The sequence below is a fragment of the Chiloscyllium punctatum genome, chromosome 50 (assembly GCF_047496795.1).
Source record: "Chiloscyllium punctatum isolate Juve2018m chromosome 50, sChiPun1.3, whole genome shotgun sequence".
Lineage (NCBI taxonomy): Eukaryota > Metazoa > Chordata > Chondrichthyes > Orectolobiformes > Hemiscylliidae > Chiloscyllium > Chiloscyllium punctatum.
In genome coordinates, this window is record NC_092788.1 from 48,849,984 (window position 1) to 48,876,115 (window position 26,132).

Sequence of the window (26,132 nt, forward strand, 5' to 3'; positions counted from 1 at the left end):
CTGTCACCTACGCAATACGCCCACACATTAATAATGATATATGGATTCAAAACTGTCGACTGCCTCATTACGGACACCTCACAATTCCTCCCAGATACACCTCCACCAGCACTAACAGCAAGGCCATCCACTCCTGCCCTCACTCCTTCCGTCCCTTTCTTCTTTTCCAAGAGAAACAGCCTGGAATAGGACAGAAATGGCCAAGCTGGGTGGTGGAGTGCCCGATATGCATTCCCTCACCCCCCCCCCACCCCCTACACCCGCCATGTGGGGAGGAACCGAGTACAAGATGAAGCGGACTGGGATGCCTCGCATGAAATTTCTGAAACATCCATGTCCCACTTACCGATTAAGGAGCAGTGCTCAGTGAAAGACAATTCTCACTGTAAACACACTGGCATTTCGAACGACAGTCATTTAACTCCCACCATCTCCCCCCCCCCCCCGCCCCCACCAAATACAGTTACCTCACTGCACAGAGATGCAGACACAGAAATAGACACAATTATTGGTATCACCCCAATATACGAACAAACACAATACATACAAAGGAATAGACATACACACACGTAGAAACACACGCAGACATATAGAGTCACACACAGATAGACACAAACATAGATAGAAACACACAGGCTGATACACAGAAAGACAAACGGAGATGCACAAATACACAGATGACAAGCAGATGGACAAACATACGCACACGTAGAGAAAGATACAAATTGATAAGTTTTTGTTTTATAACGGGATCGAGGATTCTTGGGGGAAGGCAGGAGAATGAGGTTGAGGAACATATAAGAAATTATTGAATGGCAGATCAGACTCGATGGGCCGAATGGCCTCATTCTGCTCCTTTTTTCATGTGGTGCTATGCTATCAGGTATTCTCTTCCTGAGACAGCAGCAGAGGCTGGGTTTGATACATATTTAATTGGAAAGGTTCAGCAGGAATTTGGGACAGGTTTGGACTCTGGAATGGTTTATATTTATTCCTAACTATTCTGTCCTTTTATCTGCAAAGAGGTGGTGATTTGATTTCAGTTAACAAAGTTTTAAAATAACAGGTCCCACAAAGAAATAAGGACGTACCTTTCACTTTAGTGTTGTGCTACCTATGGTGTCCTCATCCTCAGGGAGCAGTGAATACTCGTTTATAGAGTCATAGAGATGCACAGCATGGAAACAGACCTTTCAGTCCAACCCGTCCATGCCGACCAGATATCTGAACCCAACCTCGACCCCCTGCCGGCAACTGGCCCATATACTTCCAAACCCTTCCAATTCGTATACCCATCCAAAACGCCTCTTAAATGTTGCAATTGTACCAGCCTCCACCACTTCCTCAGGCAGCTCATTCCATACAAGTACACCCTCTGGGTGAAAAACGTTGCCGCTTAGGTCTCTTTTGTATCTTTCCCCTCTCATCCTAAACCTACGCCCTCTAGCTCTGGATTCCCAGACACCAGGGAAAAGACTTTGCCGATTTACACTATCCATGCCCCTCATAATTTTGTAAACCTCTATAAAGTCACCCCTCAGCCTCCGATGCTCCATTTAAAACAGCCCCAGTCTGTTCAGCCTCTCCCTGTAGCTCAAATCCTCTAACTCTGGTAAAATCTTTGTAAATCTTTCCTGAACTCGTTCAAGCTTCACAACATCTTTCCGATAGGAGCGAGACCAGAATTGCATGCATATTCCAACAATGGCCTCAACAATGTCCTGTACAGCAGCAACATGACCTCCCACCTCTTGTACTCAATACTCTGACCAATAAAGGAAAGCATACCAAACACCTTCTTCACTATCCTATCTACCTGCGCCTCCATTTTCAAAGAGCTATGAACCTCCACCTCCAAGGTCTCTTTGTTCAGCTACACTCCCTAGGACCTTACCATTAAGTGTATAAGTCTGCGCTTGACTAATCTTTGTTGGACAGGAGAGTCATTGTTTATTGGGAACAGACAGGAGACGGATGGACAGACACACTCGGATCAGCCATGAGCATTCTGAATGTGCCACCAAATGACCAACTGTTGCCCCTACACGTGTGTTGTTCCCTCAATCCACCCTCGAGGCTATTCATTGTATGGGACAGGATCGATACAATGAGACAGGAGGAGACCATTCTGTCACTCTAAGGAATTGCACAGCAATATAGAATGAAGTAATTCAGCTCGTTGAGTACATTACACAGCCCAGCAGGAGGCCATTCAACCCGCCTGAACGGCTACCCAGGAGCAGGGAACATTCACTCTCCTGTCCAGCAAAGATCAGTCGCTTACAGGAAATCGAGAGTAGAGACAAATGTTTATTTTCATGCTGCAATGCTGTAACTGATGGATTGCCTCAGAGATCACTGTGGGGTCATCAATGATCAACAATTTGGATCAAAGATCTGAAAGAAGGGGCGGGAATTGCTTGGAGCTCAATTAGCTGGTACACCAAGATGGTCATTTAATGTGTCACCAAATGGAGGTAGTGAGTCTGCAATGTGAAACAGACAGGGAAGGTTAGTGAGCAAACCTTCAGCAGAAATAACAGAGGGTAGGTTGTGTATTTTGGCATGAAGAATAAAACAATGGTAAACAATGTAAATGCAGAGAGATTGAAGAACTCTGTGGTTCAGGCGGTTTCCATGCTCTTGGGACATGAATCATGTGAAGTCAGTCTGCAGATGCAGCAAGTGATTTGGAAGGTAATCGGAATGATGCTGCTTTTGGCAAAAGGTATCAGATGCAATGGCAGGAATGTTTAACTGCATCAGAACAGGGCATTGCTGAGACCACATTTGATGCACTGTGTGCTGTTTTGATCCCCGAAACTAAAATGAAAGGATTTAATTCTTTTCGACGATTTTCAAATAGGTTTCCCTTTTCTCATTCCTGGAATGCCGGCCTTTTGTTATGGGGGATTATCACTTTCGATTTTAGCTGAGAAATAGTATTGAATCATCCATGATTTTCTGAACAGTGTATCAACTGGATGCATATTATCCCTTGTCAGGAAGACTAAAGCTAGAGAATAAATTTTAAGAAAAAGATGCATTGATATTAACAGACATACTATGAAGACACCTACCAATATTTACAACTTACACAGACACCTGTAAGCATGTCATCAAATTATAAAGTGGGGACTTTTTTGCGATTGAAACGAATGCACTTGCATATAATCTATAATCGGGGTTTCCAGAGAATGTTCCAGAAGAGCACACATGGTCCAGTTTGGTGTTCATTATTGTATGTTTCAACACAGAGAGAGAGAAAAATGTCCCCTGCCTGAGAAGCAGCAGCATATTTATCTCTCTCTCTTAAGTTGTTCCATCCGAGAGCAAAGTGTGAGACCATAAAATCTCTGTGTTATCATTACTACTTGTGAAGGATTTCTGGTGAGAATTCACTGGAATCTCTCCACTGCCTGAAACAAAAGAAATTCAACCAAATTCAACTGTTCCAGAGTGAAACCCCACTACCAGTAGCTTTTTTTTTTTTTTTTTTTTTTTTTTTTTTTTTTTTTTTTTTTTTTTTTTTGAGTGCGAGCAGCAGCTAAGGTAAGACTGTTTGTTTTAAAAGTACTTACCGGTAGCGGGCAGCGGTGGTTTTTTTCACTCTCTCTTCACAGAAAGAGCGGGAGCAGTAGGGGGAAGTGACGACGACCAGAGAGGCAGCCGGGAAGGAAAGCAGTGAGTATAAATACTCACCCTTCGACGCTAACGGTCATTTTGAGTGCGAGCAGCAGCTAAGGTAAGACTGTTTGTTTTAAAAGTACTTACCGGTAGCGGGCAGCGGTGGTTTTTTTCACTCTCTCTTCACAGAAAGAGCGGGAGCAGTAGGGGGAAGTGACGACGACCAGAGAGGCAGCCGAGACCCGGAAGCAGGTAGAGCGTAAGCTTACCTGGCTAGGTTTGTTTCCCCTTTAAAAGCGTGCAGCTGAAGAACCCGAGGCACTACGGAGGTAGTGCCTCCCTCCCGCCCTCCTCCTCTAACCTAATAATAAGATACCTTGTGGTAAGGAGGTAAGTGCCGAATTTTGCTTGTTGTATTCTTTAGACCCAGTTTTTTTTAAATAAAGGTTAGCTTTAGAGGGATGGCAGTGAAGGCAGTGCAATGTTCCTCCTGCAACATGTATGAGGTGAGGGATGCCATGGACATCCCTGCTGATTACACTTGCAGGAAGTGCACCCATCTCCAGCTCCTCCAAGACCGTGTTAGGGAACTGGAGCTGGAGTTGGATGAACTTCGGATCATTCGGGAGGCAGAGGGGGTCATAGATCGGAGCTATAGGGAAGTAGTAACTCCAAAGATGGCAGATAGATGGGTGACAGTGAGGGGGACTGGGAGGAAGCAGCCAGTGCAGGGACCCCCTGTGGTCGTTCCCCTCAAGAACAAGTATACCGTTTTGGATACTTGTGGGGGGGACGACTTACCAGGGGTAAGTAACGGGGCTCAGGCCTCTGGCACGGAGCCTGTCCCCGCTACTCAGAAGGGAAGGGTGGAGAAGAGCAGAGCAATAATAATTGGGGACTCGATAGTTCGGGGCACAGATAGGCGGTTTTGTGGGAACGAGAGAGACTCACGTTTGGTATGTTGCCTCCCAGGTGCAAGGGTACGTGATGTCTCTGATCGTGTTTTCCGGGTCCTTAAGGGGGAGGGGGAGCAGCCTGAAGTCGTGGTCCATATTGGCACCAATGACATAGGTAGGAGTCCTGAGGATGTTAGACAGGCTTTTAGGGAGCTAGGTTGGAAGCTCAGAGTTAGAACGAACAGAGTTGTTGTCTCTGGTTTGTTACCCGTGCCACGTGATAGAGAGTCGAGGAATAGGGAGAGAGAAGAGTTAAATGCGTGGCTACAGGGATGGTGCAGGAGGGAGGGATTTCGGTATTTGGATAACTGGGGTTCTTTCTGGGGAAGGTGGGACCTCTATAGACAGGATGGTCTGCACCTGAACCTGAGGGGCACCAGTATCCTTGGGGGGAGGTTTGCTAGTGCTCTTGGGGGGGGTTTAAACTAACTCTGCAGGGGCATGGGAACCCAGACTGTAACTTTAGGGTGCAGGACCTGGAGTGTAGGGAGGGTAGGAATATGGTATCAATCTTAAAGGATCGTGCCTGTAAACAGAAGAGTGGCTTGAAGTGTGTATACTTTAATGCCAGAAGTATACGAAATAAGGTAGGTGAACTCGCAGCGTGGGTTGGTACCTGGGACTTCGATGTTGTGGCTATTACGGAGACATGGCTAGATCAGGGACAGGATTGGCTGTTGCAGGTTCCAGGGTTTAAATGTTTTAGTAGGGTCAGAGGTGGGGGTAAAAGAGGGGGGGGTGTGGCTTTGCTTGTCAAAGATAGTATTACAGCGGTGGAAAGGAAGATGGATGAAGATTTGCCATCTGAGGTAGTTTGGGTTGAGGTTAGGAATAGGAGAGGTGAGGTCACCCTGTTAGGAGTCTTTTACAGGCCTCCTAATAGTCCTAGAATCGTTGAAGAAAGGATTGCGAAGATGATTCAGGAGAAGAGTGACAGTAATAGGGTGATTGTTATGGGAGACTTTAACTTTCCTGATATTGATTGGGAAAGCTATAGCTCAAGTTCGTTAGATGGGTCAGTGTTTGTGCAATGTGTGCAGGAGAGTTTCCTGACACAATATGTAGATAAGCCAACAAGAGGTGAGGCCATACTGGATTTGGTTCTGGGTAACGAACCAGGCCAGGTATTAGAACTAGAGGTAGGTGAGCACTTTGGGGACAGTGACCACAATTCGGTGATTTTTACTCTAGTGATGGAGAGGGATAAGTGTGTACTACAGGGCAAGAGTTATAGCTGGGGGCAGGGAAATTATGATGCGTTGAGGCATGACTTAGGATGTGTGGATTGGAAAAGTAGATTCCAAGGCAAGAGCGTAATTGATATGTGGAACTTGTTCAAGGAGCAACTATTGAGTGTCCTTGATAAGTACGTACCTATCAGGCAGGGAGGAAAGGGTCGTGTGAAGGAGCCGTGGTTTAATAAGGAGTTGGAATCCCTTGTTAAATGGAAGAGGGCGGCCTTTGTAAAGATGAGGCGTGAAGGTTCAATAGGGGCGATTGAGAGTTATAAGGTAGCCCGGAAGGACCTGAAGAGAGAGCTAAGAGCAGCAAGGAGGGGACATGAAAGGTCCTTAGTTGGTAGGATTAGGGAAAACCCTAAGGCTTTCTATAGGTATGTTAGGAATAAAAGAATGACTAGGGAAGGAATAGGTCCAATCAAGGATAGTAATGGGAAGTTGCGTGTGGAGGCTGAAGAGATTGGGGAGGCGCTGAATGAATACTTTTCGTCAGTATTCACTCAGGAACAGGACATTGTTGTCGATATGAATACTGAGGCACGAATAAGTAGAATGGATGGCTTTGAGATATGTAGAGAAGAGGTGTTGGAAATTCTGGCAAGGGTGAAAATAGATAAGTCCCCTGGGCCTGATTGCATTTATCCTAGGATTCTCTGGGAAGCAAGGGAGGAGATTGCAGAGCCATTGGCCTTGATTTTTGTGACCTCTTTGTCTACAGGAGTAGTGCCAGAGGACTGGAGGCTAGCAAACGTGGTTCCCTTGTTCAAGAAGGGGAGTAGGGATAATCCTAGTAACTATAGGCCAGTGAGTCTCACTTCTGTTGTGGGCAAAGTCTTAGAGAGAATTATAAGGGATAGGATTTATGCACATCTGGATAAGAATGATGTGATCAAGGATAGTCAGCATGGTTTTGTGAAGGGCAGGTCGTGCCTCACAAACCTTATTGAATTCTTTGAGAAGGTGACGAAGGAGGTAGATGAGGGGAAAGCGGTAGATGTAGTATATATGGATTTTAGTAAGGCGTTTGATAAGGTCCCCCATGGTAGGCTACTGCAGAAAATACAGAGATATGGCATTGAGGGTGAGTTGGAGGTTTGGATTAGGAATTGGCTCTCTGGAAGAAGACAGAGGGTAGTAGTTGATGGCAAAGATTCATCTTGGAGTGCCGTCACTAGTGGTGTTCCGCAAGGATCTGTTTTGGGACCATTGCTGTTTGTCATTTTTATAAATGACCTGGAGGAAGGGTTAGAAGGTTGGGTGAGCAAGTTTGCGGATGATACGAAAGTCGGAGGAGTTGTAGACAGTGAGGAAGGATATGGCAGGTTACAGCGGGATATAGAGAAGCTGCAGAGCTGGGCAGAAAGGTGGCAAATGGAGTTCAATGTAGCTAAGTGTGAAGTGATTCACTTTGGTAAGAGTAATAAAAAGATGGATTACTGGGCTAATGGTAGACTACTTGGTAGTGTGGAAGAGCAGAGGGATCTTGGTGTCCATGTACACAGATCTCTGAAAGTTGCCACCCAGGTAAATAGTGCAGTGAAGAAGGCATATGGCGTACTGGCCTTTATTGGTAGAGGAATTGAGTTCCGGAGTCCTGAGGTCATGCTGCAGTTGTATAAGACTCTGGTGCGGCCGCTTCTGGAATATTGTGTGCAGTTTTGGTCGCCATACTATAGGAAGGATGTGGAGGCACTGGAACGGGTGCAGAGGAGGTTTACCAGGATGTTGCCTGGTATGGTAGGAAGATCCTATGAGGAAAGGCTGAGGCACTTGGGGTTGTTTTCTTTGGAGAAAAGAAGGTTTAGGGGTGATTTGATAGAGGTGTACAAGATGATTAGGGGGTTAGATAGGGTTGACAGTGAGAACCTTTTTCCGCGTATGGAGTCAGCTATTACAAGGGGGCATAGCTTTAAATTAAGGGGGGGTAGATATAGGACTGATGTTAGGGGTAGGTTCTTCACTCAGCGAGTCGTAAGATCATGGAATGCCCTGCCAGTAGCAGTAGTGGACTCTCCCTCTTTATGGGTATTTAAGCGGGCATTGGATAGGTATATGGAGGATAGTGGGTTAGTGTAGGTTAGGTGGGCTTTGATCGGCGCAACATCGAGGGCCGAAGGGCCTGTACTGCGCTGTATTGTTCTATGTTCTATGTTCTATGTTCTAATAACTTCAAAGGCAGAATAACGTTTGGGGCACTCTATCATTTTAACATTTGTTATGAGTCCAACTTTCTGTGTCTCACTTTTCTAGAAAATGACCTACTCTGAAACCTACATCATTGGTCACATCACAAAACTGTTTGCATTTAAGGTTGGTGTAACCGGTGGAGGAGTGGGACTGGAAAAGGACGGAGTGACCTTCCAACATTGGTTGAAACACAAATGAGAAATTTTCAAAGGGCTGTTCAAGTGGAAATTCCCTTCCCCAAAAGTTTGTGGTGCGTGGATGTTTGCATTTATTCAAAGTTATATTTGGTGACATTTGACAGACAAGTGAATGCAGGAAAATGGCATACAGACAGAAAAATGCTGCTGAGACCTGCTGTTAGCAATAACTGGTCTTTAATGTCCAATTCTTCACACCCTTTAGCTCTCCAACAGGCCACAAATTCATGTACCACCTCTTTGAATACTTTCAGTGAAGTAACCCTCCTCACTATGTAGCCCAGATACTTCCAGGCATTGATTACCCTCTATGAGAGGAAAACACTCCTAACACATGCACCATCATCTATTGATATGAACAAGAGGTGAACACAGGGGCTCAGGAAAGAGTGAATGGCCTCGCTAACAAGGTAGCATTTGACTGTGGATCAGGACCACCTACTTATTTGAGCTGAATGGGAATCAGGTGTACCCTACCCACTGGTTGGGGTCTTTCAGAGCCCAAAGGAAGATGTTTGTGTTCGGTGACCGACAATCCTCTCAGTCCTGGGACATCTCTGCAGGAGATCCTCAGGGTAGCTGCCTCAAAACAAAGACCTTCAGCTGCTTCATCACTGTCTATCGTTATCATAAGTTCAGAAATGGGGATGGTCACTGACGATCACCCAATGTTCAGAACAATGTGTCACACCTCAGCTCCTGAACAAGTCTGTGTCCATATGTAATAAGAGTCGGACAGGTTTCAGGCTTGTGCTGTTAAAGTGTCAGTAATATTCACTCTAAATTCCCACAGTTAAATGCAGAGCTCATTCAGCATCTCAGGCACATTAGAAATGGATATGTGTAAACCATTCAGCCCATCGAAACTACTGAACAAAGAGAGGAATAGCCGATTCAATCCTCCTGCCTGTTCCACAGGAAGAGAAGAGTTCTGATTACTACATCAGGCTGTTAAACAGGAGCAGGCAGGGCCAGGTCCGACCCATGAACCTGTTCCATGGCACCTGGAGGAGGCCATTCAGCACCTCAAGACACTTAAACAGGAACAGGAGGGTGTCATTGATGCTCCAACCTGACAAATCAATGGAGCATAGAACACATTCAGGGACGGATCCACGATGTTCTTCATGGCTTCATTACCTGTGGGACACTTGACACTTTGACGTGGTTTGCTGGCAGTGAGGAAGGTAGCCAGGTGCTTTGTCTCAAGTCTCAGAGAGGCATCTTCCGCCTCTGAGAAGACAGACCCATGTTCTCCATGGACGTCAGAAACTAGTGGGAATAGTTAACTGTTTTATAATGAAGGTATTGTGGCTGTTGTCGGGATTGTGGATAACATGACGTTCAGTGCAGGATCGCACACTAAATGCACTGTATTAATGTGGGGAGAATTTAATCAAAGACTGACCCTCTGTATCTCTCAATCAACATGTGGAGTGGGGTTGGGATGAGGAGAACGTCCTCGGAGGCTCTTAACCTATTGAGAATCATTTAACCCGAGTTAATAAAAGCCATGGAATTTATCATCGTATCAGTCCCGGTTTAGAACATCATGAGTGACTGTCCATCTCCCTTAAGGTTCAATACAATCATCTCTTATTCTCTCACAGAACTTCACTCGCTGCTCATGGTGCCATCATCCCAGGGATTAGTCTATCCACTGTACCCCAAATACTGTCTCAACAACTCTCTCAGGGATGATCGCAATAATCATTTTCGCTCACATAGACATCGCCGTTTCTTTCCTGTGCCACAAGAAGCCATTCCTTCTCTATGCACTATGACTGACATGGAATGTATAAGTTCCTTACATCTGTACGTCAGCATCAATAAAGCCAACACCAGAGATACGTATGGAGATGTGCATCACTCTCGGGGAGAATTTCAATGAGATTGAATACACCTTAAATAGGGGATGATTACCTACTTGAATAGAAATGAACTATAGGAATACGGGAAACAGGCAGAGGAAGGGAGCTGCCATTACTTCTGTTCTTCTCTCACAGGATGTATGCAGCCCTGGTCAGGGCAGCATGTTATGCCGATCTTGAACTGAGTGTTTGGTTCAGCTGTTCCACAGGACAGTAAAGAGAAAAGCACATTCCTGTGGGATTGTAGTGTTACAATCCAAGATTTATCCACAGCAGTAGTCCATGATAATTCTAGAGTCCAAGACTATTTGAAGTAAAAATTAACAACTTTATTTCTTAAAGTATAACAGGGAATAATAGACGAACGAATATTTACAGCTTCTTCCTCTAAGCTATAATTTATCCACCGCCCCCCCCCCCTCCATTATACTAGTCCGATTAGACTCCTAATTAAGATTTACAAAACAAAACTTCTAATCTCAAAACCAAGAAGCTTTCGGTTCTTCTCCATATTCCAGGCTTCTTTTCTTCTTTGAGATTCTGTTTTTACCAGTTACTAATCAATAAAGTTACTGAGAGGAGAGCTATTTTTCAGGCAGTCTTTGCAAGCTGGTAACTTGGCAGTTCTCCTCTCAACTGTCAACTTCCCGCGGTCTTGTACCCCCAAACCATTGGACTGTGTCATTGGCTTTTAAGATTATCAATATACTAAATTCAAACTTGATTGGAGGTGGGCATTTTGGGTTATAATTTAAACTGTTTGGCTGAATTTGTTTTTGTCTTGAGAAAATAAGCAAATCGAGACGTTCAAACAAATGGTACATAAGTCTATTTTTCAGAAGACTTGGTGCTATCAGGTAGTTATTGCTGGCTTTTAATTCTGTTAAAGGTGCAGAACACCCACCTGTTCATCACAGAAGTCACACTGAAACCTGACTAGGGAAGAATGACACACTGACTTCGCTTAAGGACTTGGGGCAAGCAGATGGGCTTTATGGCAAATGAAAATAGTTGTTTTTAATTTCCCTCATGAGCTTTCAACAGACTATTATTCTGTAGCTCTAGAGTATGAGTCTTGAACACGATAAACTGTCGTCCCATTTGTAGAGAGAACAAGTTAAACACCCTCAAGAGCAATTTCTTTAGTGACGGATATGTGGTTAGAAGGAACTTGAAACTGTTGCATCTGGATTAAACAAAGGCACAAATTATGGTTTATTCAGAGTTGCAAAGAGACTGAGACGAGACTGGGATATCATGATGGTGGTATTGGAAAGGATTGGTGAGTGGGGACGAGATGGAGATGTAAATCTGTGAAGGATAAAATGGATTATGGAATTTGAGAACAGTCTGGTTCCTTCTTGCATATCAATGAGTAATTTAGAAATAGTGGTTTGATACTGATTAATATAAGGAAAGGAGGTTTTGATTGTAACTGAAAACATTGTTTTGGACTTTCCAAATTTTATATATCATGAGCAGAAATTCGGTTCAACCCAGTTTAGTAGAGAAATATAATGACTTACCAGGAACACCAACTATAGCGGGGATGGGATAATAACCTCCTTGAATAATCCAAAGGAGATCCTGGATCCGTGATGCTAATGATATCCAAGGCCGAGAAAGATAATAAAGACCAGAGGATAAAATCCTGTCTGTTATTGTAATATTCCAGTCTAATATTCTCAGATTCTGATAGATTGTTGAACCATTCCAGTTTAATGATCTCAGATTCTGATCCATTGTTGTACCATTCCAGTTTACTGATCTTAGATTCTGATCCACTATTAGAACATTCAAATCGGAGGTCCTCACATTCTGAACCATTATTGTAACGTTCCAGTCTAATGTTCTCAGATTCTGATCTCTACTCCCCCTCTCTCTCGAGTTGATGATCCGTGTTAGTACTGTCAGTGATGCTCCTACTCATACTATGGGATAACACGCTGAAAAGAGCCCATTTATCATTCAATGATGGAAACGCTCCACTGGGATAATTAGGATCCACGGAGATTGACATTAATCACAGTCACTGAACAAATAGCTCCCGTTAACCCCTTTCAATTTAACATTGATTTTATTAAAATTCTAAAGAATATTTAAAATTTATACATTTGGCATGGGATATGTGGGAGTGACTGAGGAACGGAATATTGGAGATGGTAGATTGATTGCGTGTAATCATTCAATCTGCCTTGGATATGGAAGTAATGACAAAGGATTGTCAGAACATAAACAAGTTTATCCGTTTATAAACGGAAACACACAGTCTGTAACTCCTGATCATTGATTATAATGTCAGTAAAATATGGAGAGAACTTTGCTAGTTCAGAATCTGACAGGAAAATTTGCCTACGATAACATGAGTGTAACGGACAACTGACATGGATATGTTAACACAGAATATGACGTGTCACACAATTCAGATGGTTATTCGAGGATCAGTGAGGGCATGCTGTTAATGTTATCGATGCCAATCAACTGTGATTAAGTACCATTGGATTTCAATTGCAGTGTGATTATGATATTGGGGACATGGCTGCTAAGACTGGAGTGAGGGAACATGATATTTCCCACTCATCAGTAGTGAAACGTTACTCTTTGTAAATCATTTGAAGATCAAATTCAAGGATACAACTCCAATGAGGAATGAGGACAGCCAATATTAACCATACAACCAGAAGGCATTGGAGCAGAAATTTGGCCATTAGGCCCATTGAGCCTGCTCCACCATTCAGTGATGGCTGTTAAGCTTCTCAACCCCATTCTCCCGCTTTCAACCTGTAACCCTTGATCCCCTTTACAGTCAAGAACCTATCTGTCTCACTCTTAAAAGTACTCAATGATATGGACTCGACAGCCCTCTGTGGCCTCTGTGGCAGTGAATTCCATAGATTCACCGCTCTCTGGCTGGAGATGTTTCTCTTTATCTCTGTTTGGAAAGGTCTCTTTACTCTGTCCCTTCTGGTACTAGTCTCTCCTACCATTGGATATATCTTCCCAAAATCCACTCTGTCCCACGACATGTCGTATTCTGTAAGTTTCAATTAGACCTCCTAGCCTCTTTCTGAACTCTATCAAATACAGACCCAGAGCCCTCAAATATTCTTCATATGTCAAGCTTTTCATTCCTGGCACCATTCTCGTGAATTTCGTCTGAAAACGCTCCAAGACCAGTACATCCTTCCTGAGATATGGGACTCAAAACTGCGCGCAATAATCCGAGTGTAGCATGACCAAAGCCTTGTAGAGCCTTAGAAGTACATCCCTGCTTTTATATTGAAGCCTTCTTGAAATAAATGCCATCATTGTATTTACCTTCCTAACTATTGACAAACTGCAAGTTTACCTTTCAAGACGCCTGGACTAGAACACCCTAGTCTTTTTGCACTTCAGATTTCTGAATTTGCTTGCTATTTATAAAATAGTCTATGCCTCTATTCATCCTGGCAAAATGCTTTTCCACACTTTAACACATTGTACGACATCTGCCACTTCTTTGCTCACTCTCCAAACCTGTAAAAATCCTTCAGCAGGTGAAAGTGAGGACCGCAGATGCTGGAGATCAGAGTCAAAAAGTGTGGTCATAGAAAAGTACAGTCTGTCAGGCAGCATCCGAGGAGCAGGAGATGCGACGTTTCAGGCATAATCCCTTCATCAGGAATGTGGGGTGGGGGGAAGGGGCCAGAGAGATAAATGAGAGGGGCTGGTGCTGGGAGGAAGGTAGCTGGGAAAGGGACAGCTAGATGAAGGTGTGTGGTGATAGTGATAGGTCAGAGTGGATGGTGGAGTGGATAGATGGGAAGGAAGATGGACAGGTAGGACAGTTCAAGATGGCGGTTCTGAGTTGGAGGGTTTGATCTGGGATAAGATGGAGGGAGGGGAGGTGAGGAAACTGGTAAAATTGTCCTTGATAACGTGTGTTGGAAGGGTCCAAAGACAGAAGATAATGCGTTCTTCCTTCAGACGTCAGGTGGCTAGAATTTGACTGTGGATGAGGTCACAAACCTGCAAAGCCTTGGCGGAGTCGGAGGGGAGTTGAAGTATTCAGCCACAGGGCAGTGGGGTTGTTGGGTGTGTGTCCGTCCGAGAGTGTTCCCTGAACCGTTCTGCAAGTTGACGTCCTGTCTCGCCAATGTAGTGGAGACCAGGAGCAATAGTCAGACTAGAAGAGGTGTTTGGATGCACAGGATGTTATCTGCCTGATGTGGAAGGATCCTTTGGGGCCTTGAGTGGAGGTGAGGAGGGAGGTGTTGGCACAGGTTTCATACCTGTTGTAGTGGCAAGTGAAAGTACTGGGAGTGGAAGGTGGCTTGTTGGGGTTGCGTGGACCTGACGAGGGAGCTGTGAGGGAATGGTCACAGCAGTATGATGATAGAGGTGGGGAGGGAAGTATATCTCTGGTGGTGGGGTCTGACCGTTGGTTGCAGAAATGGCGGAGGATGATGCATTGTATCCTGAGGTTGGTGGGATGGAAGGCAAGCACCAGAGAGGTTCGAACTTGTTGTAGTTGGAAGGGTGAAGTTCAAGGGCAGAGTTTTGGGCAGTTGAGGAGATGCGCTAGAGCACCCTCCTGCAGCTGGAACATCTCTTCAATGCTACCTGTCCCTCTATCTATCTTTGTACTGTTTGAAAGCTTAGCCAGAATGCCCTCAGTTCCTTTATATCGATAATGAATGTACAAAGTGAAAAGTGGTGGTCCCAAAACTCAGTCTTGTGGAACACCACTTGTCTCTGGATGCCATCCTGAGAAGGACACTTTAATCCACACTCTCTGCTTTCTGTCAGAGAGCCAAACTTCAACTTCCACTTTGCCTCTAACACCATGGACCCATATCTTTCTCAATAGCCTCATGCATGGCACCTTGTCAAAGGATTCTTGAGGTGCAGATGGATAACATCTATCGGTTCTCCTTGATCAAATCTGCACATTACTCCCTCAATGTATTCTAGCTGGCTTGTCAGGCATGACCTCCCCTTGATGAAACCATGCTGACTCTTTCCTATTTTACCAAAGGCCTTCAAGTATTCAGAAATCCCATTCTTCACGATGAATTCCATGATGTTACCCACAACCAAGTCTGCAAATCAATCTGCAGTTTTCCATCTTCTGCCTAACTCCCTTATTAAACAGGGTGACGTGTTAGCAATTATGCAGCCACTTGGCCCTTTCCTGATTTTAGTCATTCCTGAAAGATTACCACTTTCGCTTGCACTAACTCTTCAGCGATCTCCCTTACAAGTCTAGGGTGTAGTCCATCTGGTCCAGGTGAGTTATCCACATTCAGGCCATTCCGTTTTCTAACATGTTCTTCTTGGTGATGGCCACTGTATTTAGGACTGCCCTCTCACTCTCTTCAATTCTTGGGTAATTACTCGTGTATTCCACCGTGAAGACTGATGCAAAATTCCTCAGCCATTTCTTTGATTCCCACTACCCTCTTTCCAGCATCAGTTCCGAATGGTCCATATTCACATTTACCTCTCTTTTGCACTTTTTGTATCTAAAGAATCTCTTACAGTTTCCTTTATATTACTAGTTAGCTTACCCCATACTTAATCTTCGGCCTCCTTCTTTATTTTTTCTTGCCTTCTGTTGGCTCCAATTCTCCATTTTCCCACTGCCCTTCACTCTGCTTGATCTTTTGCTTATATAGCATCCCTGACTTCCTTGTCAGCCCTGGTTGCCTCATCCTCCCTGTACCATACCTCTATTACTCAGCACGCATCTCTTCAGTGTCTTTTAAATTATCGTGGAATTTCCAGCCATTGCTGTTCCCCTGTCTTTCCTGTTAGACGCCTGTCCCGGTCAATTCTACCCAGCTTCTCCCTTATGCCTCTCCAATAGCCTTTATTCAGATGAAATACTGTTAACTCTGATTCTATCTTCTCTCTCAAATTGCAGAATAAATTCAACCATGTTCTGATCACTGCTTCTGAAGTTTTCCTTCACCTTAAGCTCCCTTGTCTAGCCTGCGTCATTAAATCCAGCGTCATCTGATACCGAGTGGGCTCCACCACATGATGCTCCAAAAAGCCATCCCGTAGACATTCTTCAAATTCCTTATCTTGCGATTCACTACCAACATGGTTTTCCATTGCACTTACATATTGAAATCCCCCATGATCATTGTAACTTTGCCTTACCTGCAGATCTTTTCTATCTCCTGGTGTATCTTGTGCCCTAGCTCCTGTCTACTCTTTGGAGGTCTGTGCAAGTCTCCAACTGTGGTTGTCTTACCTTTGTGGTTCCTCAATTCTACGCACACAGATTCTACACCATCTGACCTTACTTTCTTTCTTATTGTTAATTTAATTTCATTTCTTATTAATAATGTGGACCCACTCTCTCTATCTTTTCGATAGGATATATGTCCTTGAATATCCTAATCCCCTTGCAGCCACTTCTCTGTGATGCACATCACGTCATACCTATCAATTTCAATCTATGCCACAAGCTCATTTACCCTATTCCTTATACTGCTCGCATTCAGATATAACCCTTCAGTCTTGTGTTAACGGTCCCTCTTCTATTGCCATTTGTTTGTCCAGTGTGATAGAAGTTTAATTACTTACACTTTCCATACACTCTGTCCTATTTGCGTTATGCTGGAGATTTGAATAGCCTCTCCTGAGCTCTGTACTCTTACCTCCTTTTTTCTAATTAAACCCTATAACCCTATAACCCTATCCCACCCCGCGCACACACACACACACACGGTTCAGATGAAGACTGTCCCATCGGAACAGGTTATGACTTTCTTATTTAATAAAATGTGTTTAAAGTTTGTGAGAAGATTTATAGCTCGGGTGCTCGTTGTTCTGGTTCTGTTCGCCAAGCTGGGAATTTGTGTTGCAGACGTTTCGTCCCCTGTCTAGGTGACATCCTCAGTGCTTGGGAGTCTCCTGTGAAGCGCTTCTGTGATCTTTCCTCCGGCATTTATAGTGGTTTGAATCTGCCGCTTCCGGTTGCCAGTTCCAGCTGTCAGTTCCAGTGGTCAGTATATTGGGTCCAGGTCGATGTGCTTATTGATTGAATCTGTGGATGAGTGCCATGCCTCCAGGAATTCTCTGGCTGTTCTCTATTTGGCTTGCCCTATAATAGTAGTGTTGCCCCAATCATGTTGCTTGTCATCTGTGTGTGTGGCTACTAAGGATAGCTGGTCGTGTCGTTTCGTGGGTAGTTAGTGTTCATGGATGCGGATAATTAGCTGTCTTCCTGTTTGTCCAATGTAGTGTTTTGTGCAGTCCTTGCATGGAATTTTGTGCACAACATTGGTTTTGCTCATGTTGGGTATCGGGTCCTTCGTCCTGGTGAGTTGTTGTCTTAGAGTGGCTGTTGGTTTGTGTGCTGTTATGAGTCCTAGTGGTCGCAGTAGTCTGGCTGTCAGTTCAGAAATGCTCCTGATGTACGGTAGTGTGGCTAGTCCTTTGGGTCGTGGCATGCCCTCGTTCCGTTGTCTCTCCCTTAGGCATCTGTTGATGAAATTGCGAGGGTATCCGTTTTTGGCGAATACATTGTATAGGTGTTCTTCTTCCTATTTTTTGCGTTCTGGTGTACTGCAGTGTGTTGTGGCCCTTTTGAACAGTGTCTCAATACAACTTCTTTTGTGTGTGTTGGCGTGGTTGCTTTCGTAGTTCAGCACTTGGTCTGTGTGTGTGGATTTCCTGTATACCTTTGTGGTGAATTCTCCGTTCAGTGTTCTCTGTACCATCACGTCTAGGAATGGGAGTTGGTTGTCCTTTTCTTCCTCTCTAGTGAATCGGATTCCTGTGAGTGTGGTGTTGATGAGCCGGTGTGATATGTCTGGCTGTTTGTAAGAACAGCCTTTCCACATATTCTCCATGAGACATTACAGTCATTTCAGCTATCAGTCCAGTCAACCTCCTTTGAACCACCTCCAAAACATTTACACCTTTCATGAGAAAAGGAGTCTAGGGTATTTCAAGGATATGTAAGAGGTCATAGACCCATAGTATCACTACCTGGGACACCATCACAAAAACTGGCTAAAAAACTACAGCAGAAACTGAAACACCTGATCAGCGGATCCAGACAATCTATACAATCAACACAGGAATTCTTGGACATCATTAGAAATATACACATAGACAAGGAAGAAACCATGGTCTCATTCGATGTTTTGGCACTGTTCACCTCTATTGACAAAACCCTAGCCAGAGAAACAAAAGCCAACCTGCTGGACATGCAGAACAGACAACAAGACGGGGAACCAATCAACAAAACTGCACTGGAACTGTGCCTCACCACACACTGAACATTCAACAACCTAATATATGAACAAATCAACAGCACCCCCATGGGCTCAACTATCTCTGGACTCATAGCAGAAACGGTAATGCAAAGATTCGAACAAACAGTATTACCGCAAATTCAACCTAAACTCTGGGTCAGATATGTGGTTGACACCTTTGTAATAATTAAAAACACAGAAATAGAGGACACACACCAGATCATCAACGCCACACTCACAGGAATCCGATTCACTAGAGAGGAAGAGAAGGACAACCAACTCCCATTTCTCGACGTCATGGTACAGAGAACACCGAACGGAGAATTCACCACAAAGGTATACAGAAAAGCCACGCACACAGACCAAGTACTGAACTACGAAAGCAACCACCCCAACACACACAAATGAAGTTGCATCAAGACACTGTTCAAAAAGGACACAATACTGCAGTACACCAGAACTGCAAAAAGAGGAAGAAGAACACCTATACAATGTATTTGGCAACAACGGATACCCCGCAATTTCATCAACAGATGCCTAAGGGAAAGACAACGGAACGAGGACATGCCACGACCCAAAGGAATAGCCACACGAACATACATCAAGATCATTTCCGAACTGACAGCCAGACTACTGTGACCACTAGGACTCATAACAGCACACAAACCAACAGCCACTCTCAGACAACAACTCACCAGGACGAAGGATCCAATACCCAACATGAGCAAAACCAATGTAGTGTACAAAATCCCATGCAAGGACTGCACAAAACACTACATAGGACAAACAGGAAGACAGCTAATGATCCGCATCCATGAACACCAACTACCCACGAAACGACACGAGGAGCTATCCTTAGTATACACACACGCAGATGACAAGCAACATGATTCGACAGGGACAACACGACTATTATAGGACAAGCGAAACAGAGAACAGCCAGGGAATTCCTGGAGGCATGTCACTCAAACACAGATTCAATCAATAAGCACATCGACCTGGACCCAATATACCGACCACTGCAACTGATAGCTGGAACTGGCAACCGGAAGCGGCAGATTCAAACCACTATAAATGCCGGAGGAAAGATCACAGATGCGTTTCACAGGAGGCTCCTAAGCACCGAGGATGTCACCTAGACAGGGGACGAAACGTCTGCAACACAAATTCCCAGCTCGGCGAACAGAACCACAACAATAAAATGTGTTTATTCAAAACAAAATACTTGGACAAGGCACAAGCGTTTCTGCACATACCAAAACATGAAAACTACAAAGAGGCAAGTCTGTTAAAATTCACTTACTATGTGGAGCTATATGAATTGAAATGTGAATTACAAAACCACGGACGAGGTGTTCAAGCTTTATTGGTCATTATTTGACCCACAGCTGAGATGCTGATTTTCCCCCAGTCAGTAATCCCCCTCACTGAGATTCTCTCGCCTTGTCTCTCACACAGTGTCCAGAGGGACTACAAGTTCCTGTTGGCCCAGAATATTTAAATTAATTCACCTTCTCCCTGGAACCAATCTATAGTTATTTTGGACCTTGTTCAGCAGTCAGCAACCCGGCTCTGTGAAATTATTGGCGATAAATGATCTGGGATGTCAGTATATTGCTCACAGGGTAAAGCACCATGCAAAGGGCTTGCAGTCTGTGGGAGTTTCTAAATAAAATTTCTGTGTATTTCTCCTCGTGCTGTTTTCTGATCTAACTTCACACTCGTCTGACACCCCTTGCTCTCACTCACTCTGTCGCTCCGTTTTCACTCCATTCCTTATATCTCTCTTCACTTCATTCTTCTTTGTTAATTTTTCTCTCTCTCACGCACACACGCACGCACACACACACACACAGTTCTCTCTGTTTTCAAATTGTGATGCTGGAAAGCTCATCGTTGTACAATTGGCTAAACGGCCTCAATCAGTGCTCGATTAATTCTGAAGCTCTTTGAACCACAATGAAGACTTTAACACAATAAAGACATCAGGTGCCTGGAGAGACAAACTGGTCCTGCGAAGGACACAGTGCAGAATCATCCTTCATCTCTTCCTGTTGCCTGATATGCAGCGGCCTTGAAATATCTGTTCAAACAAAATAGATTGAAATTCGTGCAGGCGGGAGGACGGTCACCAGACGTTCACTAGCTGTCAGGATTTAACAAGCAGTTCCCACATACCAAATGTGGATTTGCCTGACAGCATCTCCTCCAAATTGACACGGCCTAGCTCTGCCTGATGTTCACGTAATTTGCCTTCCGCCAATTCAGTAGATTCCCACAAGGTCCTGACATATCCGTGTTCATAGCTATCTTAAATCTGAAGGAGCTGTGACCACTGCTTCGAAAATTATGTCCCACTGAAAGGTCAGTCACCTGGCCAGGCTCATTAGTCAATACGAGATCCATTATGGCTCTTCCTCTGGTTGGACTATCCACATACTGTTGTAGTTAATAAATTCTGCCCCGTCGAAGCCTCTTGCTCCAAGGGACTCCCAGTCATTACTGGAGATATTAAAGTCACTCACTATGACCTCTCTGATTTTTTTAATACACCTTTCCTTAATCGACGTACATATCTGTTCCTCAATCCCTCCGTGGTTGTTGGGGGGGATTATAGTAACGCAGTGCTTGCAGCCATCTTATTTTTGAGCTTTACCCATATTGCTGCAGTGGATGATCCCTCCTGTACGTCCTCTTCAAGTAAAGATGGAGCATTCTCCCGATTAGTAAAACACCTCGTCCACCTCTTTTACCTTCCTCTCCATCTCGCATAAAACAATGAAACCCTGGAATGTTAAATGGCCAGTCCTTTCCCTCTCTCAACCAAGTCTCTGTAAAGCTGCAACATCATAGTCACATGCACGGATTCAGGCTGTCAGTTCATCGGTTTTAACCATAATAATTCTTCCATTGAAATAAATACACTTCAGCCCAAATCCATCAGATCCTGACCTGATATTTGGTTTGAGTTTCCCTCATTTAAATTCTCCTTGTCTATTTTCTGGTAATAGGAGATTAGAAAAGACTGTCAGTAAAGCAGAAAATATTGCAAACAGACAATTTCTTTTTCCTCCCTTGTCCCTTCTATCTGTACATTGCATCACACACTGTCCAATTCCAATAAACTGCTGGATAATTATTATGCTTCAAACAACAGTCTCCAGCCTCTCACTGCACATTCTTCAACTCTCTCTGGTCCTTTGGATTGACTGTTTTCTGATCCCTCTCTCAACCAAATATCTGTAATATATATATCATAGTTATATATACTCATTCAAACTCCAAGCTCCAAGCTCATCTGTCTTGCCTGTCACACTGCTCACATTAAAATCAGCACACTTGAGACTGCCAGCCCCATTGTGTTCACTCCCCTCTGCCAGTTTGCTGTTGGCCTTAGCTGTACTGGGATTAGTCTCCATCAGCTCTTCAGTCACTGTGCTTGTGGACGTACTGCTCTGGCTCCACCCTCCCTCCCCCACCACCACACTAGTTTAAACCCTCCTGAGTGACAACAGCAAACCTGCCTGCCAGGAGATTGCTGCCGGTTCACGTCCATCCCGTCCTTCTTGTGTATTTCATACTGACTCAGGATTCCCAATGACCCACATAGCGGAGATTGCTGCCAGTTCAGATGCATCCCGTCCTTCTTGTGTGTATCCTATCGACCCGGGAATCCCAATGATACACATATTGGAGATTGCTGCCGGTTCACGTCCATCCCGTCCATCTTGTGTATATCCTACCAACCCGGGAATCCAAATGATCCATATATTGCAAGTGCTTCCTATAATACCAGTTGTTCAGCCATGTTTTTAACTTTACTGCCTTCCTATCCCTAACCTCACTGGCACGTGGCATAATCTAGTCTCTCCAACATTCAAATATCCTTTCAGCACAACTCCGGCAAGATCTTTACTTTGAAATGGATAGATTGGACAATAAAAACTTAGTGTGATCTCATTAAACAGGAAAGTGGAGCCCAAAGAATCAGTCGCAATGATCACAGGATCTGATATCTATCACCTTCACCAAACCTGTCTGACAAGGTATAGATATGGAGCATCTATTTGTACACGGACGAGGATAAACAGAATTTGTCCAAAAGACCAGAAAATGTCATAACAGATGGCTGTCATTCAGCCTGTTTACTCTGCTTTGTTGTGCAATTGGATTTTAGGTATTCTGTTCCTTTTAATGGCAGAGTCTTTGCCCCGGATCCCTGGTGGGACAGAAAGTGCCCAGTGTCTTTGTGCGCTCCTTGCATAGGGAGCATCCAGTGCCAGGCGATGGGGTGTGGGGAATCCCAGGGTGGCTTGATGAAAGGCTGCATGCAGTGACGGATGGACTCAGGGATTGAGAGAGACAGAGTAGGTAATCAGTGACATGGACTCACATAAGTAGCTGGGCAAGATTCCCAAGCACTCGGGGAGCCCGAGCACCAGTGCCACTTTGACAATAAACCCGTCATATTTGCAGCAGATTGTAAAAAAACTCCACAAAGTCAGGGTCCAGAGATTGGAATTATTCTTATTTGAATGAAAATAGTCTTAGCAGTGATAGGCAACATGGCTTTGTGCAGAGAAGGACATGTCTTACCAAATGAATGGAATTCTTTGAGGAAGGGACAAAATTTATTGATGAGGGAGGGTCTGTAGATGTCATGTACGTGGACTTCAGGAAGGCGTTTGGCATGTTTCCCCATGGTCGGGGTATGTCAAAACTGAAGTCACATGGTGCGCGAGCTGGTGAATAAAGAACTGGCTGGGCAACAGGAAGCAGAGAATAGTAGGGGGAGGGAGTTTCGAAAAATGGAGAACTGTGACCAGTGGATTATTTTAAGATGTTTCTGGAAACATACATGAATGGGCAGGGAACAAAGAGATACAGATCCTTAGAAAATTTGCGACAGGCTAAGATAGAGGATTTGGATCGGCACAGGCTTGGACCACCGAATGTCCTGTTTCTGTGCTGGAATGTTCTTTGTTATAACATTATCAATGACCCATCAGACCTCAGTAATATTCTCCTATAACCTCTTCCATCTGGCTAAAAGGTACAGAAGCTTGAAAACACTGAGCAGCTGTTTCAGGAACAGCTTCTTCCTGCCTGTTATTAAAGTGATGAGTGTACTCTTTAATCTCAGATAATGCTGATCTTGTTCCTGTTGATCTCGCCTCGCCCACGCCCTGTGCAGCATAACCTGCATGGCTCTAAAACATATTTTATAGCCATTGTTCTGTACATCATTGTTTACTATGCTTTGCCTGTAAATCCTCACCTCCCTTCCCCCAGTTCCTCCAGTGCTCACTCCCAGCCGTCTCTGATCCCCACCCCCAGCACACTGTGACCCCCAACCCCAGCTCCCTGTGTGCTTTGTATCTCACTATTTCTCTCACACTGTCTGTTTCCGTGTTTTCCTTCTCTCTGTCTTCTGTTTATTTCCCAGAACTTACTATCTCCCCTTCTTCCTGTTCTTGTGACTGTTTGTTTCATGTTTTGTTTCCTTTCTCTGTTTTACTGACTGTCCTTCTGTTTTCCTCGCTGTGTTTTCTCTCTCTCCTTATACGCGTCCGTCTCTTTCTCCCTTATTGTCATAGTGATGGCTTCTCTATTCTTTTGAAGCATGTGATGGCTCTTTGGTTGGATGTTGGCAATACAATAAACTCAATTTGGTATCTTAGACATAATTTAAATTTATTGGTTAAATTTCAATTGTTGTCAAAACAGCAATCAGAATGTAGATATCCATTTAACGGTCAATTGTTACATCTAAATATTTTGGAACTGCCTTCTCCCAGTGCTCTGCATACTGGCAACGGAAAGCATTCTATTCTTGTGCATAATAGTGTGACGGTAACAGCTTTTCCCAGGACCATAAGAAACCACAGACGGATTTATGCACAGCCCAGACTATCATGGAGGACAACCTTCCATCCATTTATGCTTCTCGTTGTCAGTGAATGGCTGGCAACATCAAATATCTCTCCCAAAATGGTAATGATCTCCAACAACCTCTTCCAAAAGGGAGGAGATACAGAGACTTGAAAACATGGACCAGCATGCTCAGGAACACCTTCTTCCCTACCGTAATTAGACTGACGAATTGACATCTCTAATTTTTCAAATAATGTTAATCTTGCTAAAGTCGATCTTGAATTCCACTGCTCCTGTGCAGCTGTCACCTTGTTTGCCTCACTCTGTCTCAGTGCCCTGTGAGGCTCAAGGTCTTCTCAAGGGCAATCAACAAAGTGAACTAATGCTGCCCAACCAGCGATTCCTATATCCCATTAATAAATATAAGAACATGACGACACTCAGGGAACACAGACAGGTGGGATCAAATCGCTTTAAACATGATCTTAGATAGATCGAGATTCCCCTCGGTATCTGAAAGTAGAGTGTTCCTACAAAGCCTTTCATGAGCTGAAAAGGCATAAAGTGAAGTAGCATTAATTTACGGGTGAAAAATTTACTTTTCTTGTTAAAAGTGAAAATCCTCTTCGGATTTCTTTTGGTTAGTGAAAACAGGACGTAATGGAGGTTTTCCGGAAAGGGAAGTGGAAAAAAGCGAATTTTTGAAAAGCGGGGTATACATGTACCACCATGGACATGATATTCAGGAAGATGGGAAAAGTTAAAAATAAATGAGGAGGATCTCATATTTTATTTCCATCCCAGCTGATCATCATTCCCTTTGTTTGCTCTTTGTCTTCTATCTCTCTCTTTCTCTATCGATTCAACTCACTCCTCCTGCCCTTCAAAGCAGACTTGCCTGTCACCAGCATTGTTCACACTATTTTCCAGCTGCTTTCAGTTCAGAAAAGCATCCCAGCACTTTCTGATCTGTTCTTTGCATTATTTATGCAATTTCAGATCTCCAGCATCTTTCTTTATTTGGTTTAACCTTCAAATGTATTATTCCATGGGAAGTCGGCATCTCTGCCAAGGGCAGCAATTGTTCCTCATCACTAATTGCCCTGACTCTGACGGCATTCCTCAAGCCAATATGAAGTCAAGCACATTGATATGGGTCTGAAGTCACACTTAACCCAGAACGGGTAGTAACGTTAGATTTCTTTACCGACGGTCGTCAGTGGAACAGGAAAATTTTCAGACAAAATGTGGTTTTATAGTTGTTTTTCGTGAAATTCACTTTTATTCCAATTCTTATCATTTTTATTTAAATTCTGCCATCAGCTGTGTTAAGACTTGAACGAAATCGCTTGAAACAAAGTCTTTCGTTTAATAAGCTTTGCTCCTGAATTATATCCAGCGACATTCCTACTCTGATATATTGTCCTAATCATGAAGTAACGTCCGAGACAAGAACAATTTTGTAATTGAAATACTTGTAACTGGAAAAGTGGCCACAAGAGAGCTTGAAATATAAAGCCTGAATTTTACCAACGTGCAGACAATGGTTTGTTCAGCACTGACTCAGAGATGGAGACTGGGGATATTATGAGCTGGTAGTGGACAGGGTTAGTGACAGAGAGAACAAGAGGCATAAATCAGTTCAGGGCAAAAAGGGATCTCGAGTTTGTGCACAGTTTGTTCTCAGATGTTTGTAAGGGAGTGGTCTGCAATTCAGATGCTTGGAAACTGCAATTGAAATTGAAGATAAAAGTTTCTTTCATGGGCAAATATAGACAACAGAAATTGCAATGAAGTTCAAACTTGTTTATGGGATTAATGAATGGACAGAAGTAGAGAACTCCAACAATAGCGAGAATAGGTTATGATTTGGAGATGCTGGTGTTGGACCGGGGTGTACAAAGTTAAAAAGTACACAACACCAGAT